The sequence below is a fragment of the Leiobunum rupestre genome, chromosome 1, assembly GCF_980474605.1.
Source record: "Leiobunum rupestre chromosome 1, qqLeiRupe1.1.hap1, whole genome shotgun sequence".
NCBI classification, from domain to species: Eukaryota; Metazoa; Arthropoda; class Arachnida; order Opiliones; family Sclerosomatidae; genus Leiobunum; species Leiobunum rupestre.
Genome location: NC_143384.1, coordinates 12,644,925 through 12,652,688, shown reverse-complemented (window position 1 = coordinate 12,652,688; position 7,764 = coordinate 12,644,925). Strand labels below are relative to the sequence as shown.

Here is a 7,764-nt window from a genome sequence, read left to right as displayed (position 1 = left end):
ACAATCAACAGATACGCTAGATACTTTAACCTTATTTACAAATATCTTTTACCTAGTATCTTTTAATTTTTACCTAGATACCAAATCGCTGAACACTGCGTTTAACCCCCCCCAAATTCCGGAAAGCGCGTTTTAAACCAAATAATTTATTATCTATAAGAATGACACTTTCCATTGTTTCTATGTCACTGTGTTAATAAAAAATATGCAAAAAGTCATTCTCTCGAAGCAAGGTTGCATCGACGCGTTCGACGACTTACGCCAAAATCGATTTTACATATCCCCCGATTAAATTATTTTCCAAATTTTCATAACTTTATTTTGATCGGCTTCCCTCAAGGTTAGAAGTTAGATAATTCTTCATCTAAATGAATCTGATGAGATTAATTATAGCAATTCAGTTAAGTTCAATTACTTAGAATAATAATTCAGATACAATGTCAGATCATATTCCTAGGTGAGGGGAATATACCCTAGTAGCACAAAATCTTTGACCCAGCAGATGGTTAATTATTGTCGGCCAACACCGTAGGCTCGACAGCGACTTAGGTGTTGGGTATGTCCTACCTGGCCGATAGGTGGAAAAGGTGTAGGGGTTTCCCAAATTAGCCATCGATTAACCTAAATTTTTCCAACCGTGAACCTACGTTTTTCCACCATAACGCCAACATTCAGCCACCACAACACCGCTATTTATCCACAATAGCGCCGACGCGGCCACCTGAATTAAGGGCTTCAAAAGTCGCATGATGACTTAGGCCTAAGGTGGTGCCTTGGGTATTAGCCTAGCTGATTATTATTATTATTATTAGCCACCATTGCGCCACCATTTATCCACCCCTGCACCAACATTTAGCCACCATTTATTCAACACTGCAGCAACATTTTTCCACCATAGCTATAGCAGATCAACCTCATCTGACTAACTGTTTGTCTTCAGATACTTACGACCTGAATAACCCGATCTGATGGCCCTTGAAAGCACTAGTCCACTTGTAATTACCATATGTTGATTGGACCTGGATGTTCACTTTTCTAGAGATAGGACATTGGCGTGCGGGATTTTGGAAATTAAAAATAATTCTTGAAGGTTGAATTCCCAACAATTTTCAAATACAGCGAAACAAATTCGTTCGAAAACCAGTGGCGTCGCTTGAAATTTTATTGTGATGTCTCTAACCTAAAAGTAACCCTAACCGCCAGTAAACAACATTTCTTAACAGATTTTAAATAAAAGAATATTTTATGACAAACTGACGGAAGCATACAAATGTGCAAGTATAGTTTTGTACCTTTTATAATCTGCATTGGTATAAATTCAGAGAAAACAATTTTACAAATTTGTTTTGAATAGCTTCTATGATATTACATCAATTACGATTAAGATCGGCGCAGGTCTGAACCAATTATTTTATTTTTAACTAAAAAATTGTTGCGATTTTTAAGATTGCTTACAGTTTGCCATTGGTTTCGATTTAGAAATGATCCACCTGAAAAAGAATCGAAGTATACCTAGTTCCACCTGGATCATGAAAAAGAACTAAGAATCATTAAGTATACCTAGGGTTTTCGTTGTTAGTTTTATTTATAGAAGATCACCAGTGATCTTATTTGGACAAGTGATGGTTGGTATTTCGTTTCTTATACCACAGTCGTAAAGCTTCTGGAAAGTTTGGATAATGGCAAGACAATCTTCAAAGGTATGTACGTCTTTGTAATAACGATAAATAATGACTTCAAAATTGAAGAATTTCCAAGAATTTAACTATATCTGTAATTCTTCTTTATAGGAAAAAGGGGGACAATGAATAACGGAATTTTTTTTTCGTGTTCAATATACGTTTGGTGGCGGAATGGTTAGCACTTTCACCTCGCAGCAAGAGGAACTTGGTTTGATCCCAGCTTATGGCACTGGGTGAAATCTCGAAAGAACTTCTGCGTTGAGCTTGTAAGTTTTCTCCCCCCCCCCCTGGGGTATGTAAAAATAAATATTATTTTAAAATAAATATTTTTCTCTCAGTATTAGTTTTTCGTAAAATATTTCTACCAAAGGTTATGAGGGCGCCATTTTGATGTTTTGCCCAAGGAGCCATTTGGTCTAGGTACGGCTCGGATTGTAACCCGGCCACCCGAGTTAATGGCTTTAAAAGTCTCTAGATGACTTAGGCCTAAGGTTGTGCCTTGGGTATTAGCGTAACTTAGCTGATTATTATTATTATTATCTTTTCAAGCGCACTATTTGTACTAAAACTTCCAAAGAAGACTTAAAAAATGTTTCGAATAAGAACTGGCTTCCTAACCTCCCTCGATGTTTTTAGATAGATTCCTACTTACATAAAAAGAACTGTATCAAATAGAGACCCCAACTAACAAAATTCCTGATAGTTAAGATAATAGTTTAATAGGCTTTATCAAATATATATTTTATAAGAAGGCAAGTGGGCTTCAAAATTAACCGTAGCATCAGCATATTAACATTGTTAATAATGTTATTAATAAAATAGCATCTTTGCTCATTTGGAGTGTATGGTTAAATACACCGTGATATCAATAATGTATCTATTTGTACTTAGAATACAGGTGAGAGAGACAAACTCATTTCCCTAATTACAAATAACTACTTTCTTGCAGTTACAATAGTTATATTAAGTAATGTTAAAATACGACAAGTACATTGTTTTTGGTGATGTCGAAATACGGACAAAAATTGTTCCAATCAAATCTACCTTATAGTATATTAATTATTTATACAAATAAAATGATAAAGAACTTCAAATTTGTAATACCATTAAACCGCATCTTATAATTTTTTTGTTAAATTCTTTACTTTTGATTTCTATATTTTTTATTTAAACTTCTTCCTTGAAAATTTAGTATCTTTAGGCTGCTTTTAAAAATGACGAGCAACCGGTTTCAAAAAAACGTTTCTGTATTCGCTGCAGCCGGGTTACTCAGATTTTCAATATAAGAGACTGCATTTTGAAGGTCGAGATCGCCATGTTTATATAAGATATTTTTTATTATCAAGTTTTAATATGGTTTCGAGATAAACATTTTGAAGGTCGAGACCACTATTTGAATGATCGTCATTACCTGTACTATGATATCTTTTATCTTCTGTTTAAAGTTAAAAACCAAACGTTTCTTAACTTACTTAAACATACAGGGTGTTTCAAAAGGTTATGAAAAAATGTTAAAGAGTTGTAGGGGGTGAGTTGAGAAGTATGCCGGTTTTTCTCCCATTTTTATACGATGAGTAAAGAGCGCCAGAGAGCTTCCAAGTATGGCCTACTAGCCCTTGGAAGTAGGTTGCAACAAGCGCATACTTCTCAACTCAACCCCTACAACTCCTTAATTTATTTTCATAACCTTTTGAAACACCCTGTATTTATAAAACATTAAAACGGTTCTTAACAGCTCAGTTAAGAAAAATGAAATTTATGATATATAAATACACGAATAACGTATCGTCAATATATTTGATTAATAATTAAATGGTAAGCGGTTATATAAAAGGCTTATATTTTTTTAGCTGTATTTATCGAGTATGTATTTGCCTTTATTTAAGTTCAGATTTATTTGCTTTACAACTGCGCTTCGTGATAGATAAACTTCTCTATTGAAATTGTTTCGTGCTGATAAGATTGAGCAATAGTTCAAAACCGGTCTGCTACTAATCTCCAAGTACGATTTGACGGGTAACTGCCCCTTCAATTGCTTTTCACAATTTCCCGCCGATACTTATAAGAGCCAGCTTGTATTAAGCAAACTGTAGAATAAAATTTTATTCTGAACCAAGAACACCGCAATCCGGTCTAGCCCGACGAAAACGATGAAGACGTGTTTTGTTCAGTTCTGTCTCTTGGCTGTTTTCTTAATTATTTTAGTTGAAAGTGTTCCTGTTGATAACGAAGGTAAGGTTAAGTTAAAATGTATTTATTTTTAATATAATGTGATAAGTGATATAAAATATTTCATTTAAATTTTTAAAACTAATATAAACCTAGGATAATCATTTTTACCTCTCCGAGAGGACTATGTCCCCTAGGAGGGGGTTTTACTATCACCGTGTCTGTCTGTCTGTCTGGGCTGCGAACGCTTTGGGTAAAATGTACCCTTTTAGACAATTGCTTTAATTATAAATTTTAGTTTAGTTAATTGTATGTGTTAGTGGTTTTCATATCCAAAACAATGTGCAAATTGACGTCCCTCCGCTAAGGAAATAATTTCGGAAAGTTAAGGAAATTTATGACCAGGAAAATATATTTATTCTCTGAAAGGTTTTGGCTGGCCGTGGCAAGACAGTTTCATCCTACGTCACGTATGTTATGTCTAGGAAAATAGATTCTAAGACAAATCCGATTAAGGTGTTGTTTTGACGTAACATTATGCAAAAGGTAATAATTGAAGTACACTCGGCAGCGTATATTTGGTGGTGGATGGGAGAATCCTCCGCTTCTACCACTTGGGTCAGTTAACTAAAAAATATAAGATGAAGTTTTCCTGTATTTAAAGTCACTTCCAGTGCCCCACCCCCTTAAAATTTCAGGGCTGGGCTTAAATATAATCAAGTTTTTAAAATTGAAGCTTCTATCAAGTGCTGGAGCTAGCTCTTTTGATTTGAAACTATAAGGCGCATTTTGTTCGAAAATCGGCGCACGCCGCCGCCGCCGTTTCTTTTTTTTTCTTTATACATTGTTTTTGGTACATTAAGCTTGGTTTTCATTTGAACACGACGTCGAACGTCAAATTTTGGTTTTCGGATTTCGCTCGACGCAGAGTAATAGCATTTTCGCTTAGCGTCAATAGATTCCAGCATTGCTATCTTGGCTATAGAGAGAGTCACTAATATAACCAAAGCTTATCCACATTTCAATTATCTTTAAATTTAAATGTTGCTTGGTTTATCGAGATGTTTTCTAAAATTGCATTATAATAATCAGTGGCGGACTGGGTCTAATATTTTTTGTTTGCTAGGAGATTAAGGGTCCCAGCTTTAAGAACTATAACGCTACCATGTTTACGGTGGCCTACTTCATGAACGGTCCATGGGATCCACGCCATCGGGCAGGTTACCTCTATGGCCAATCCCAGACTGATAATAATTTTTTACTGGAAATTCAATAAAAGAAGCATTTGATATACTGCATTTTAGACGTCCAATACGTTTATAAAATCACATCATAATACCTTAAATTATATTTAAATGGAAAATAACATATCAAAATAGTAATATGTATGTTCACCGTGCGATGATAACCTTCGGCAGCAAAAATGATATTATTCGTAACTCGGATTTATTTCTGCGTAGCCAGAAATTCGTCGAAGGAGGTCCCAGAATGTTAATATTAAGAGGGGTGTCGAGAAGGGGGTGTCAATTTAGTATAGTCAAGGTAGGCCCAGGGGGTTGACATTGAACCCTCCTTGTCTACGCCACTGCAGAGCGTTATCGTGGAGCACGACCAAAAAAATAAAAAGCCAATATCGAGCTTTCAACTAAATTTCGACCCGGCATAACTGCGAATAATTTTGGTTGTCGTTGGACGTCAGGCCAGTGGCCTACCTCGGAAGGACCATGGACTAATTAATGTACTTTAAAACCATAAAACAAACGTTTTACAAATTGAGCCAGTCCGACGTGTTTTCCAGCTGCTGAGCTACATTTGTATTTTCCCTCTCCTCACCCCTTTTCCTTCTTCCCCGGTTATCATTAGTTAGTTAGTTCCTAACTCCGCCCCCAGAGCGCACATTTAAAAATCTCCCGAAGCAAATATTCGGGAACGGGGCGTCCCTTTGCGAAGTACATTAATTAGTCCATGGAAGGACAAGTACGAGTTGCTATTTGCCCTTGCCCTTCTGATCGCGTGTTTTTTAAACTGTCGCTACAAAAAAGCTCTAAAATTTATATAAATGCCGGCGTACTCCGCCGCTGCCGATATATTTTGGGTCAAACGCCGCCGCCGCCGACGCATATCAGATCGGCGCAGGCCTCTAGGTACGAGCTATAAGTAAGTTTTTAAATTTCTTCTAATTTGTTTAGGGTTTAGCTTTTTTTATCCCTTTTCATAATGGACTAATCTACTTATTCGCTTATTTTATCATCCTTCACAATGCAGTCCATACGTGGTTCCTTTTAACTTCACCTGCCGTATTTCAAATAACTCATAACCTTTTAGACTTAAATGGAAAATGTTAAATAAATTGCTTAGAATTAACACATCTCCATTAACTAATTTTGGGAGTTTGGGTATCCCAGAAGTCACTCATTTATCGTTTTATTGATTTTGACGATTTTCGCATATACTTAAATTTCGTCCAATTTGGATAAAAAAAATTGACTCTGGTTAGTTAGGGCGTGACTCCTTTAACCTACGGTTAAAAGAGGATAAACACTTTTATTTTAAAGGAAGCTTTTATCCATTTCGCAATTCCAAATAAATTACAATCAGTTGATTATTTACACACAAATATTTGATTTACCGCGTGGTTAATTATCAAAATTTATCCCACTGGCTGCCACGAATTTGGTTATTGCTGTCGTTATATTGAGTAACGCAATGAACTATTTTTGGCTGTATAATAAGTAAACTAATTTATTTAATTTGAGATTCATATATCTACTGATCACAATATGGTGCTACATAACTTCCGAAGAAGCTATGCTTTTGCAAGGCCAGTTAGTGACGTTTCGGACGAATGGCACGAATCCCAGAGCCCTCTCGATTTTCTAATATGTCTTCTCTATTTCATATATCAAGTGGCAATAAATGTTTTGAACATTAATTTATCATATGTACAAATCCAAAATTATTGTAATGTTTCATTTTCCCACATCTTTAAGTTGAAGAAAAATGTATAATTAAATCTTAAAAAGGCTTGTTTTTTATTCGATTTTGCAGACTTAAGCGAACCATGTCCGAAACCTGGAGAAGTGAGATTAGCATGTGCACCAAATCCAAGATGCAGAACATGCGGTGAGAGAATTTGCACATTGGAATGTCGATTAAAGCAGTGCATTTGTGGAGAAGGCTTACGTTACAACAAAGATGGGAATTGTGTTCCACAAGATCAGTGTTAATTATAAGAATTTGCTGTATAATATTAAATGAGTTTAAAAAATGTTTTTGCAGCATATTCGAAATAGTACTAAATTATTTTTTGTACCAGTTAATCAATAAATTTTTCCTCATTTGGAGTGTGTAATTAAATACCGTGTTTCAATTCGTTAAGGTAAATATGCAAATTTGTCGAAATAGAGAACAACCATTGGGGCAATCAAATCTACAGTACATTTGGTGTACTATTTAATCTATGCAAAACATAGTCACCACTTAGGAATTTATTCTATAAGCTAACTAGACTTTTTAGTTAAATTGAAGATTTTATTAAATCCAAATTTCAGCGTTGCTCTTAAAATTGTTTAATACTTTTTCTTATTCTTTGACATAATTATTTAAAGGAAAAGTTTGGTTCCAAGTTTTCTAGCGCTAAAACTATAATTTACACTCTTAAGAAGAAAATACAAGGGATGCATTTTTTTATTGAACCTTAATAATTAGTTATAAATTAAATTCATTAACGCTGAAAATGGGTGCCGCCATTACCGATTTGAAAAAAAAATTATCGATTAGGCACCGAAGACACCACGCGCGAAACTATAGAGCCTACTCTCTCTTGCTCTATCCGAATAGACATAAAAGCACGCTTACCGTTGTACATGCTGTATTTTCAACGTGATTCTCTCTTTGTGGTCACATAATTCAC

General features: G+C 35.1%; 1 long non-coding RNA gene across 1 annotated transcript; it reads left to right on the top strand.

Moving 5' to 3' along the window:
* Positions 1 to 3,596: 3,596 nt before the first annotated feature.
* Positions 3,597 to 7,208, top strand: LOC149961109 (uncharacterized). The gene is made up of 2 exons (XR_016479791.1): positions 3,597 to 3,914; positions 6,900 to 7,208. It is a non-coding gene; the product is annotated as an uncharacterized LOC149961109 (long non-coding RNA).
* Positions 7,209 to 7,764: the final 556 nt, after the last annotated feature.